Raw genomic sequence first — 14,185 nt, 5'->3', positions numbered from 1 at the left:
ATGTTTATATCATTCTTTCTCCAGATTGTAGCCATCACCGAAAAAAAAAAATTGAGTTTAGTTGTTCTATATGTCACATTACTGGATAGTCTGATTTGTTTTGGGACAACCCTCTGTTACAGTTACTGAGATGTGAGGGTGCGGCGATACAGAGTTACACATGATATTAGAGCCAGATGTTACGCAGACGTTAAGGTGCGATTTACTAATGCGGGAGACCTCTATATGTATATGGCGTCAACGAAGTCCGGTGGGAAGAGGTTTGTGTCATGTGAAGTAGACCTGATAGGGAGCAACACCAAGGACTTGGGCCAAATGCACGCGGCTGGATTGGATTCCGCATGCAGGATCTGACCCTGTGCCCAGCTGGTGACCCCTGCGTACCTCTCCGGGTTTTTCATAATCTGTAATGCAGATGTGCCGTCTGGTGCACATGTGCAGTACAGATTATGCCATGTCGTCGCTAGACGATGAAGCGGATTCTGCAACCTTTCCGTATTGATGACTGTGGAAGGGGCGCGGGCTGGATGGCTTCCATTAACTTCAATGGAAGCCATCCGTGCAGGATCCACATTGGAATAGAACATGCTGCGATTTTCCCTCCACTAGCAGAAAACTGCATTGATCTCCGCTCGTGGACATGGAAAAGCAATTTTCCATAGCATGTTTATGGGCAATATTTACTGCGAAATCTGGAGGTGGACGCCGGCTCTGGATTACTATACATTAAGGCCCATGTGCATTGGGCCTTAATGTATAGGTGACTTGCTGCTGCCAGATGTCATACGCTATGTACCTGAGATATAGTACCTGAAAAGTGATGTTCTATGAAACGGTTAAGTATAGGAATAGTAAATGATGTGCTGTGTAACATGTATGTACTGTGGTGACAAGGCACTTTATAGAGGCGCTATATGTGAAGGAAACGTTATGTGATGAAGGTGATCTACCACATGAGTATTTTTTAAAAAGTAGTACAAGAAAGCCTGTATGAATTTGGTAGCATCGTAATTATACTGACCCACAGAATAAGCTTAACGTGATTTTTGCTGCAAAATGAGACCCTCCCCCCCCCCCAAAAAAAAAAGTGCTATTGCATTTTTTTCCATTTCAACCCACTTAGAAATTTGTTAAAGACTTTCAGTACCTTACATGGTACCATTGAATAATACTGCTCAACAACATTTTTGCATCTGGTGTGCCATATATCAATTCTTATGGATTTTTAGGTGTAAAATCTTAATTTACCTTTAGAAATGATGTATCACGTAAAGTTTTTATGTAATTTAGATTTTTTCTTTTTTTAAAAAAAAGGTTTTTGTGTTTGTGCTCATTTTCTGGTGAATTATTTATAAAAATTAAATCAGTGACTGAGCTAAACATTTAATTTGAATTTAATACACAGTGGATGAAGCTCTAAAAATGGTCACTGGATGGCAGAGCAATGTAGTTGAGCAGGAAGGTTACCGACATGAGCCTATCTGTACTGCTGTTTAGTGTTTGTTGTAATCTGCATGAAGCACTTCTCTTCATTCTTACCTCAGCATATCGGTATTCACAAATACATTACAAGAAAAACATTACTGAGTTCTGATTGTTATTTTTATTTTTGCATTTCAAACCAGACAATATTTGGCAAAACCGTATTATTGTCTATGTAATAGTGCTGTGTATCTCAGAAATGTGACATGATAGATAGAACATGATTCTTCAACTGAATTCAGCACCCCAAAATTAGTTAAATCAACCTTTTTTCAATCCAGATACAGAAATTTGTTTTGGATAATGCAACTCGTCCCACAAAAAACAAGCCCTCAGATGGCTATGTCAATGGAAAGATAAAAAGTTACTTTTTTGATCGGGGAAAGTTGAAAACAAAAATTAAAAAAAAAAAAATGGCCGTGTCCTCAAGGGGTTAAAGCATCATGTTGAGCCTACAACAGGTTACACGAATAGCAGGAAGATGCTGTAGACAGTAATGTGCAGACATAACATTAGTGGAAAGGTCACTAGTGATATTTGTCAGAGGCTGATGGCCATAAACATGAATATGCTACATTACGACGCCTCTCTGAACACTACGGCAAAACAAGCTTTAATGTGCTTGTGTGGTGATGGAGTTAGTTGTAATGGATTGTACATAGCGCTATGGATGTCCTTTTAGCACTGAGTTATATCACTGACCATCAAATTTCCATTTAAAAAATGTAAACTACAGAAAACTGTTTTATACTTATTATGTGTGATATTGTCAAACAATGCTGGATAGGGTTTGGTGTGGGCTGCCTACCCAATAACCAAGTCATATACTGAATGGCCATTTTATTAGTCGCTGGTCTTTTTCCGATTGGAGCTTCTCTGTATGGAAATTAGACCCCAAAGTGCAGCATAAAATGAAATGACAAGCTTTTATGGATCAGTTTTAGTGTGGATCTATGTTAGAATGGAAAAAACCAGCAATCTTAAAGCTGCAGGACACATATTTACATTATGGAGGTTTGGGGTCTGCATAGAGGGGTTTCAGGGGTTGATCCTGCGCCATACAATGCCAGTGCCGGCTGTTTCTTACTGCCTACAACAGCTCCTATATCAATACTCCGGCTGATCGCATCTGTTATCCCTTTAAATTCGGAAAATGGTATTTAAATGCCCTGATTGATGTTCTAGAGCAGTGGTTCTCAATGTGGGCGGTGGAACGAAAAAGGGTGGCAGGGGAGTGTTGGAACATAAAGGGGGTCATAGGGGAGTGTTCTGTGTTTGCTTTGTTGATTTTTTTTCATCTAGTAACTATATTTTTCTAAAAATTAGTAGTGATAGCTCAGTTTTCATTGATAATCTGTCCGAAAACAATCTGTGAAATCCAAAACCGAAGAAACCGAGGCAATTATTTCCATATGAATCACTTACATGTAATGGGAGTTGTGTGCAGTCTGCGCGCCTCTATCATATAATGTATGACTTTTATAGCTCCATGACTCCGCTACAGATTAATCACACTTCATAACACTGGATAACCTACAGCACAACCTAACCCGCTGTATTCCATAATGCCGCTGATTACAGCACAACCTAACCCGCTGTATTCCATAATGCCGCTGATTGGCCGGAACCGCTTCAAACTTTCACTTGTGTGGGTCTCTGGGAGTTGTAGTCTTAGTGGACGCCAAGTGTCGTTTCAGAACACTGATATAAACTACAACTCCCAGAGACCCACACAATTGAAAGTACAGCCAATCAGTGGCATTATGGAATACAGCGGGTTAGGTTGTTCTTTAGGTTATCCAGTGTGGTTGATCTGTAGTGGAGTCACAGAGTTATAAAAGCCATACATCATTATTTGATAGAGCAACATAAGCAGTGCATTCATGAAGCATACTTTATAAAAATGGCTGAGAAGAAGAAATGGTATCAATATTCAAATGAATACTTGAAATACGGATTCATCCCTTCTCCTACAAACGGACAGCTTCCCTTGTGCCTCATTTGTAAAAAGGCATTTTCGAATCCAGCTATAAAGCCATTGAGACTGAGTGATCACCTTGCAAAAAAGCATTCAGACAAAATGAGTAAGCTTACTTAATTTTCCAAGGTTTAAAGTCAAAGTTTGAGAACCGCAGCACTGTAGGCAAGCTATTTGGAAAATCTGCTCTCAATGCTGACAAAGGCCTCCTTGCTTCCTATAAAGTCTATATTTATTAAAACTGCAATGTGGCAAATCACATACTATTGGGGAAACAGTTGTGTTACCTGCAGTTAAAAAGATTGTCAGTACTATGCTAGGGCCTGACGCGTGTGTCATGGTGAAATTGTTTTCTTGAGTAATGACACAGTAGAAGTAGAATTCATGAGATTGCTGCTGATGTGGAAGAAATGCTTTTGGATGTGTTAAAGAACACAGAATTTGTAATGCAAATTGACGAGTCAACGGTTAGAGACAATGACGCATTGCTGCTAGCTTTTGTTCGTTTTATTAGTCGAAATGAAGAGGTAGTGGAGGAACTGTTACCCTGTTTCCCTGAAAATAAGACAGTGTCTTATATTAATTTTTGCTCCCAAAGATTGCTAGGTCTTATTTTCAGGGGATGTCTTATTTTTCCATGAAGAAGAATTCACATTTATTGTTGAACAAAAAAAATGAGCATTTCTTATATACTGTACAGTAGTTGTCATCACAAACCAGCATAACCAGAAAGACTGTGAATACTATCAAGAATTTCTTGTTACCGCAATTATTTCCATGTACAACAATCTATGGTTCATTTACCGATCCCGATATTAATGAACACAAAGCAGGATTTATTTAATGACAGTCATTTCATCATCTTCTGGAACATCACCATAACAATCCAAACCCTGAATTTCCTGGTAAACATCTTGTGACTCCATTTCTTTCAGAATCATTGGTCCAAATCACTCATGTCTAGCAATAGCACTGTCCTTAAATGAGTACTTCTTGTTTTGCCTGACTGACACACAGGGCCACAAAAAATAAGGGCTGTAAAGTACCTGGCTCCCACACACTGTCTGGAGACTGTAACAATCACCCACAGCAGTTCCTGGACCACTTGTACAGCAGGGACGGTGTTGCAGTTTTCGGCCACCAGGGGGAGCTCATTACAGCAGACTCGCACAGCAGGGACAGCACTAGGTCTTACTTTCGGGGGAGGCCTTATATTTAGCACTTCAGCATAACCACTACTAGGTCTTATTTTCAGGGCCTGTCATATTTTCGAGGAAACGCGGTATTTACCAGAAATTTAACCACCATCATGAAAGCAATAAGCAAAAGAGTGGAAGAATTTTTCCAAGAAAAAACATCCCTTTAACAAATGTACTTGCTTGTGCAACCAACAAAGCTGCATCTATGATTGGTTGATGTTGTGAATTTATAGCCCATTTAAAATCTGTTATACCTGGCATAATGGCAGTCCACTGTGTGATCCATCGGCAGCACCTTGTTGCTAAACATTTAGAGGAGAGATTGCATGATTTTCTGCACTATGTAATTAATGCTGTTAACAAGATAAAAGTGCAATCTTTGAATGAACATCTTTTCCACAGGTTCTGTCAAAACCATGACAAAGAATTCAAACGTCTATCCATACACACCAAAGTGAGGTGGCTGTCAAGAGAAAAGTGCTTACGATGCTTTTACAAACTTTTTGACACAGTAGTCGAGTTTCTTTGGCCAATTGACCCAAGCCTTTGTGATGCAATCGAACTATGGCATCTTGACGTTGCCTATCTCGCAGACATATTTGACAAACTCAGTGAGGTCAACACAAAGCTACAAGAAGACAAAATGAATTTCATTAAGGCTAAAGGTATAATCTCTTCCTTCATTGCCAAACTGGATCTTCATACCAATAACCTGAGTCGACGCAAGCTCTGTCAGTTTCTGAGTCTTCAATACAGACTTTGACATTTTTTGCTCACACCTTAAACAAACCAAAGACGACATGCAAAGGTTTCATGATCTATGTACCCTTGAAATACCAACGTGGATACTTAATCCATTTTCAGCAGATGCAGAAGATTTTCAACCCAGATTACAAGAGCAGTTGATTGACTTGAAACACAATAGTGAAGCCCAAGCACTTTTCCAACAATGTAGCTATGAATGTTTTGGGGTGAAAGTGAAGAATTCCTATCCTATCCTGTGGCAGGAAGTTAAGTTGCTTGTGTTAGCTTTTCCATCTACGTTCTTAGTGGAGAGGAGCTTCAGCGCAGTTGAGCAGCTCCTGAAAAAAGCGGGAAACAAACTTCACATATGTGTAAGGGGCGACTTGTGACTGAGGTTGACGAAGATAGAACCAGATATGGTGAACTTGGCGTCCGCTCATCAGACACAAGGCAGCCATTAATGATAAAGATTGATTGTGGCAAACATTATTATTATTAGTCGAATTTCATTGTTCTTGCATTATAATTAGTCTTCTAACCATTAAGAATTAAGGTGTATCTTGCATTTTCTTTATAGGGTATATGATTCTAATGATAATTAAAGATGGTATTATTGCTTGCTTCCCCCAAAAAATTATGTTCTGCAATAAAACCTATTTATTATTGTATCCACAATTAACCTGTTTTTAAATATTTAGAAGACTCGAGAGCATCAAAAGGACGTGTACATTTGCTTCATTGACTACAGCAAGGCATTTGACTGTTGAACATGACAAGCTTTGGTAGTGTCTGAAGCAAATAGGCATACCAGAACATATGAAACAGCTTATAAGGTCGCTTTACAACAACCAAGAAGCAACAGTCAGGACAGCTTATGTAAACACGGATTGGTTCGGAATCGAGAAAGGCGTACGGCAAGGCTGCATTCCATCACCAGTCCTTTTCCATCTGTACACAAAAACGATCATGAGGCGATGCAATCTGGACAAAACAGAAATCGGAGTCAAAATCGGTGGCAGAAATGTCAGCAACCTCCAATATGCAGATGACAACACCCTGCTTGTGGAAAGTGAAAGGGACCTGGAATACCTTATCCAACAAGTGCAAAAGGAAAGCGAATGCATGGGACTGTACCTCAACAGCAAGAAAACGAAAGTCATGACCGTGGTAGGCAATGGTACAAAGAACATAAAGATTAACAATAAAGAAGTCGAGTCGGTCCAAGATTTCATCTTCCTTGGATCCAAAAATCGATTGCAACTGGAAATCTGGACCTGAGGTCAAGAGATGAATTACACTTGGTGGGATTGCAATGCATGGAATGGAAAAGATCTGGAAAAGCAAGGACATTAGCATTGCAACAAAAACCAGACAGGTCAGTGCCATCATCTCTCCCATAACGACGTACGGTTGCAAAAGTTGGACGCTCAGGAAAACAGACAGAAGGAAATAATGAATCCAATCCCAAGCGCTTTTGTGAAACTGAAAGCACACAGTTTACTTGCAACTTGGAAAACAGGTTAAAATCTAAGACATTGTAACTATATGCATTTACTTTTTCATTCTCTACCAGACACAGAATACGAGGTGGCCAGACTAAGTTATCTGGCAGCTGGACCAGGATGTAATTTGTAGAGGAATGGAGGTAACAGTATAGTCCCTCTTGTAATCACTCTGACTCTTCACTGAACGGGGACCGGTTTAACTCACGATTGCGGTGGCTGATTTCCTTCCTGTGGACAAATAGATCTTCCCTGGCAATGATCCCTCAGGTTAAGGCTGAAGATGAAAAATGAAGATTCCCTCTTTGTCCTGCTGTTCTCCACTCCTGCTGGCTCTGTGTCTAGGCTTCCCCCAAGGCTTGGCTCTAGGGCCAGGCCAGGCACCGTCCTGGCCTGGGCCAGCCTGGACCAGGCTTGCCTACATCGTCTCTTGACTCCCAAAAAGACCAACCTTCCACCCCCACGCTATATTTTAGATCATCCCCACTGACCAATCCTAGGCTAGGGGAAATCTCTGCCCAATCCCAGGACTAGACAGGGGTGATTGACAGGGTGAATTCTGCATAGTCATGCAGAGTAGACAAAATAGACACCAGACATTCAGTGTTAAATGACCAGACAAGAACAATACACAAAGACAAGAACAATACACAAAGACAAGAACAATACACAAAGACAAGTGTTAGTACACATACAAAAACATTAAGACACAGACAAACATATATACACACCACATGAGGTAGCTAATAAAGTGCTGTAGGACCCTAACTCTGGGGCACTACAGTTGTACCAAAATCTAAAGTTATTACCTACCCCACAGTATATGAACAGTGGAGGTACAACCAATGGGACCCCCACCGATCTCAAGATTTTAGTACAATTCCTTTAAATTGAACCGATCTACATAATAATATTGAATAACTTTTTGAATTTGCATCATTGCTTTATTTATTTACAATAGCACTTGCCTTGAGTTGCATTATGTACCGTACAGATACATTTACATTTTTAATGGTTATTATTAGAGATGAGCGAGCATACTCGTCCGAGCTTGATACTCGTTCGAGTATTCGGGTGTTCGAGATGCTCGTTACTCGTAACGAGTACCACGCGGTGTTCAGGTTACTTTCATTTTCTTCCCTGAGAAATTTGCGCGCTTTTCTTGCCAATAGAAAGACAGGGAAGGCATTACAACTTCCCCCTGCAACGTTCAAGCCCTATACCACCCCCCTGCAGTGAGTGGCTGGCGAGATTAGGTGTCACCCGAGTATTAAAATCTGCCCCTCCCGCGGCTCGCCACAGATGCGTTCTGACATAGTTCAGGGAAAGTGGTATCTTGGTGGAGCTGCTGTAGGGAGAGTGTTAGGAGTGATTTTAGGTTTCAAGAACCCCAACGGTCCTTCTTAAGGCCATAAATCTTCTCTATATGCGCTCAATGGGGCCGGCGGCAGCAGCGCCGACCCCATTGAGAACATATAGAAGACAAATCCTTCTTCTCTGCCACAGCTGTAACAGCTGTGGCAGAGAAGAACGATGTTTGCCCATTGAATTCAATGGAACCAGCAATACAGCAGGTTCCACTGAAAGCAATGGGCTGCCGGTGAGCGCGGAATGAATTGTCGGGAAGGGCTTAAATATATAAGCCCTTACCTGCAATTCATCCAGAAATGTGTTACAATAAAAATATATACCGGCGTATAAGGCGACGGGGCGTATAAGACGACCCCCCAACTGTCACCTTATATGCCGGCAATACAGTGGAGCAAGGAATAAAAATCATTACTCACTTCTTCTGGTGTTCTGTGCCGCTGCTGCAGGCTGTCGCTCCCTCCTGGTTCCCGGCAGAGCATTGATTTCTCTACGAAGGGCTTTAAATCCCCGCCTCCAGAAACACACGTGCCTTCAGCCAATCACAGCCAATGACAATGATGTCATTGAATGGCTGTGATTGGCTGTGTTTCTGGAGGCGGGGATTTCAAGCCCTGCGTCCAGAAAGCAATGCTCTGCCGTGGAACCAGGAGGGAGCGACAGCCTGCAGGAGCGGCGCAGAACGTCAGAAGAAGTGAGTAATGATTTTTATTCTTTGCTCCACTGTATTGCCGGCATATAAGGTGACAGTTGGGAGGTCGTCTTATACGCCCCGTCGCCTTATACGCCGGTATATATTTTTATTGTAACACATTTCTGGATGAATTGCAGGGAAGGGCTTATATATTTAACCCCTTCCCGACAATTCATCCTGCGATCGCCGGCAGCCCATTGCTTTCAGTGGAACCTGCTGTATTGCTGGCTCCATTGAATTCAATGGGCAAACATCGTTCTTCTCTGCCACAGCTGTTACAGCTATGGCAGAGGAGAACGATCTTTACGCTGACAGTGCGGGGGGGGGGGGGGCCCACTCTTGCCGCTATTGTGGCTTAATAGTGGGACTTGAGATGCAGCCCAACATGTAGCCCCTCGCCTGCCCTATCCGTTGCTGTGTCGTTCCCATCACTTTCTTGAATTGCCCAGATTTTCACAAACGAAAACCTTAGCGAGCATCGGCGATATACAAAAATGCTCGGGTCGCCCATTGACTTCAATGGGGTTCGTTACTCGAAACGAACCCTCGAGCATTGCGAAAATTTCGTCCCGAGTAACGAGCACCCGAGCATTTTGGTGCTCGCTCATCTCTAGTTATTATTCCAAACAGTCAACAAGATTGCAACCAGATACATCCCAGCAACAGCTTATGTGAGCTCCTATATCACACTAGGTCAGTTCCTACCACAGATTCCTATACCATGTATGGTGTAAAATTGACAGTACCTAGAAAGTAATCACCAGACATTGAGCCAGCAAGGAGTTCTAGGAGATTTTACACAAAGTAAATCAGATTCTATACAGTATAAAGTAATGCAATATATTCAACAAAGTTTTTCAACTTTTTTTAAACAATTCTCCAGTTTTAGGGCAAAATTCTGCATGGCCAAAATGGGACTGGAACTGTTGGATCAGAGGGATGACATAGAAGAATAACTGCAGGCAATATATATCTCTCGCCCTCTGGTCCGGGGAGATAATTTTGCCCTAAAATTTAGAGGGTCACCTTAAGTATATTAATTTTTACATCAATTTTACATTAATTTTTAGTATCTGCAGATATATATATATATATATATATATATACACACATACACATATACAGAAGTGTGCAAAGGTTTTAGGTGGTTTGGAAAAATGCTGCAAAGTAAGAATGCTTTCAAAAATTCTTATGATTTCAAGTTGAAGTGTGATGTGTTTCTCATCTGCTACACCAAGCTCACTTGGCAGATCATAGTGTCTATGGTCATCGATATTGCGCGTTCCTTACGCTTCTTTTAAGAGCTTGAACAGCACATCTTAAAACCCCAGTCTGCTTTAAGATTTTTGTCTAGGAGAGACCTTACTGATGCAGTATAGGTACCTTGTGTGTTGTGGTTGTGTTCTGTTTTGCCATGGTGTATGACCTGTGACATGAAACGGTCTTCCACAACCTCACTTTTGTACCAGATTTTGGCTGTTCCTTACCGAGTTTTAAGAATCCTGAACTCTGTTTCAGTTAATGACTGTATTTCAACCTACATATGAAAATTCTGAGCATTACCACCTGTTTAGTATAATTGGTTAATCATACACCTAACTATATTTCTATAAAATCCCTGAGTTTGTGTAGGACTACCTAGAAGAATTGAATACCTACAATGTTTTGAAGACAAAGAGTGCTCACACCAAATATTGATTTGATTTAGATTTCTCTTTAAGGCCCATTTACACCGACAGACAATCTTTCAAAAGATTGAAAGATTAGTGATAGTTTTGCATAAAGTACTAATAGGCACTAATTGCTATTGGTACTTTATCAGCTTCATTTGCATGCAAATGAGCCTCTCAGAGCTGTTGCAGACATCAGCAGGAGGTCTGAGTTCTGTAATTAGCTCCATTGTTCAGCCATGGGCTGCTAAAACAAAACTATGTAATCTCTAGTTCTCCATGGAGAATTCAGCAGCATGGACAGCAAACACAGCGTGCAGTCCTGCTTATCAGCTGTTTTGCTGACGGGGCTGGCAGCTGAGAACAGCTGATACAATGTTGTCAGCTGTAATCAGCTCTCCCCGGGCAGAGTACAGACTGCGGTCCTGCTTATCAGCTGTTCTGCTGAACGATGGTTTTCAAGCAGAATTGAAAACCATAGTGTGGCCGAACAGTGAAAAATGGGTACATTTAGACAACAATTATAGCTCAAAAGATGGCCTATGAGCAAATTTTGAGCGATAATCGTGTCTAAATGGGCCTTTAGTTCATTCACTTTGCATTTAGTTAATTCACAAAAATAAGCTATTAACATTTCTATTTTTGAAAGCAGTCTTACTTTACAGCATGTCGTTTACACCTGCCTAAAACCTTTGCACAGTACTGTGCAAATAAATGGGCCTCACATATCCCGAGCAAGCTGGAGTTCATAACTTCATCAGCTACAATGACTTCCTGTGATACTTAATATATAAAGCATGATGAAATGCATTTACTTCAGAAACTGACCAAAAAACTATTATGGTGCCCTCAGGATAAGACTGTCAGGGACTGGTCATTGATTTTACACAGCACTTGGCTCATTCTTCGCCTTCCGTTTGATGTTTAATACTTCAGTAGCACATTACATGTCTCACTGCTAATATTTCTAAAGGACATTAAGCTGTGTATAATAAAACCCCTGTGGAGAAATTTTACTCTTCTCCAAGATGACCATCACAAGCATCAAAGAGAGAGCAAGAAGAACCAACAAACAGAGATGAGACAGGGTGTACAAGTTTTCGACAAATCTGTAAGGCAGCAATATGTATAATGAAGCTGCCTTTGGACTGGGGGGGGGGGGGAGGGTGATAGGAGAAGTATGGGATCGGGCGACTGGTATTACCCCACTCCAGCTCAGGGCTAGCTCAGTCCCAGTCTCTGCCTCATACCAAGCTACATGCCGAGGAGTGAGCATCTGGTCTCTGGGTCTTCTGTCAGTTCTGCTGGTTGGGTTTCCCTGCTCGGGGGAACAACACAGTGGTTCCACATCCAAATACGTAACTAACAGTTATCATTTAAATGGACACTAACTTTCTAGACAACTTCTGCTCATCTAACAATCTACCTGTATATAATCAATTTTGTAATATACTTTAATTTATTTTTGTTTTACCAATGAAAATCAGTGTAAAGTGGCTCCCACTAGGGGTCTCCCTAGCAGCACTTTTGCAATCCACTGCCTGTCATTAGGCATTTGGCTTCTTTCATAACAGGGACATGGGGACACAGCTAGTTACTACATACTACAGAGGGGCGGGCATTCAGATGCTGCTTGCAGCTAATTGGAACAGGGCTATGCAAGGCATTATGGGAAATGTGGGAAAGGAAATCCAGGCTAGTACAATACTGGCAGAATGTTGGTACAAGAATGGAAATGTGACCACTGATCTGCAGAAAACGAGCGCAAAAGGAAAGCAAACGCATGGGACTGTACGTCAACAGCAAGAAAACAAAAGTCATGACCACGGTAGGCAACGGTACAGTGAACATAAAGATTAACAACAAAGAAGTCGAGTTGATCCAGGATCTCATCTTCCTTGGATCCAAAATCAATTACAATGGGCAATCTGGACCTGAAATCAATAGACGGATTACACTTGGGAATGCAATGCAAGGAATGAAAAAGATCTGGAAAAACAAGGACATTAGCATTGTAACGAAAACCAGACTGGTCAATGCAATCGCCTGTCCCATAACACCGTATGGTTGCGAGAGTTGGATGCGCAGGAAAACAGACAAGGAAAATTGATGCGGTTGAACTCTGGTGCTGGAGGAGAATGCTACGGATACCTTGGACTGCCATGACATTGAACAAGGTAGTGTTAGATCGCGTCAAACCAAAAATATCACTAGAGGGCAAAATCATCAAACAGTGGCTCTCTTTTTTTTTGGCCACATGAACTCACTGGAAACAGTGCTGATGCTTGACAAGGTCAGTGGAAAGAGAAGATCAAGACGGCAAAGAACAAGATGGCTAGATACAATCAAGGCCACTACGGACATCTCAACCACCGAACAGAAAGAAGCGGTGAAAGACAGGAATGTGTGGAGAACATTGATCCATAGAGAAACCGAAGGTCGGATGCGACTGAACGGATAATCATCAAGGCAAAAATTAGTCATGTCACTAAGGGGTTAAAAATGCACTTAAGGCGACTGAGTTCTGCACCAAATATATTTGCATAAGACATAAATTTAAAATCTACAATAAAAAAAAAGAAATTTTCGGTAGTGTTTTTCCAATTTTAACCCGACTGTTAGGGGGGGTGGTGGTAACCTGATAAACCAGGTTTCAAACAGTTAAATGCATATGCTATCTTGACAAAGGATAGACTATTACAACAAGCCGAATAATGTAAACCTAAACATTACATAACCGGTAGATTGCAAGTTTTTTTTTTTACCAAGTTAATTGCAGTTTTATATATGAGGGCTCAGTCACACGGGCACATCGGCGCCCGTGTTACTGCAGGTAGCAGACGGCCGTACATGAAGACGGCCGTCTCTCTGCAGCGCCGGAGGAAAGAACATGTGATCGGCTTCATTGCCAGTCATGTGTTCTTTCATCAGCGCTGCAGAGAGACGTCCGTCTTCAGGTACGGCTGTCTTCTTTCTGCAGTAACGGCTCAGTCACATGGGCGCATCGGCGCCGGTGTAGGGTGCCGATGCGCCCGTGTGACTGAGCCCTCAACTGTAAGTTTCGTTCCAGTATTTTCCAGCAAATGACAAGCAGCATGCAGCCCCCCTCTTAGCGATTGACAACAAATTACTGGTTGCTATGTTGCAATTACCATATTCCATTTGGTATGATTTTCACCCATATATCTGAGTGCGACTACGATGCTGAGGTTAGTAACTAGTCATAGTGAAGTGATCTTCACCCAGTATATACATGGTGTGAATTAAAAGTGCCCTGTCATCAGGTCTATTGCTATATTGCGGACGATCACTAATCCTAATAGTTAGTGCTAACTCAGACCAGATAATATTAAAATATGCCACATTTATCTATGGATGATGAATCTGGCATAGTTTTAGATTTTTCTAGTCCAACCTTATACCACCTATTAGTTGGCTTAGTTTACATCAAAAATTGTGCATTAAGGCCATGACCCCTTTTCCCCAAGCCAGGCCCCTTTTTCAGACAAGTAGTAAAAAATGTCCAAAAGTATCCAAAAACACATGAT

The 14,185-nt window shown here is 41.5% G+C and overlaps 1 protein-coding gene across 3 annotated transcripts in view; it reads right to left on the bottom strand.

Moving 5' to 3' along the window:
* SERTM1 (serine rich and transmembrane domain containing 1) overlaps nucleotides 1-7,334 on the bottom strand; it is an 82,903-nt gene extending 75,569 nt beyond the window's left edge. The window contains exons 1-2 of one of the 3 annotated variants that reach the window (XR_010790418.1): nucleotides 6,959-7,334; nucleotides 6,374-6,384 (exon numbers count right to left, since the gene is read on the bottom strand). The gene's annotated coding sequence lies outside the window, so the exon portion shown is untranslated. Of the gene's footprint in view, nucleotides 1-6,373; nucleotides 6,385-6,958 lie in introns of those variants that run through there. The other 2 variants (XM_066593404.1, XM_066593395.1) reach the window with 2 other exon arrangements.
* Between the last annotated feature and the right edge of the window lie 6,851 nt (nucleotides 7,335-14,185).

The sequence above is a fragment of the Eleutherodactylus coqui genome, chromosome 1, assembly GCF_035609145.1.
Source record: "Eleutherodactylus coqui strain aEleCoq1 chromosome 1, aEleCoq1.hap1, whole genome shotgun sequence".
Taxonomy (NCBI): Eukaryota; Metazoa; Chordata; class Amphibia; order Anura; family Eleutherodactylidae; genus Eleutherodactylus; species Eleutherodactylus coqui.
This window is presented reverse-complemented; position numbering and strand designations above follow the sequence as displayed.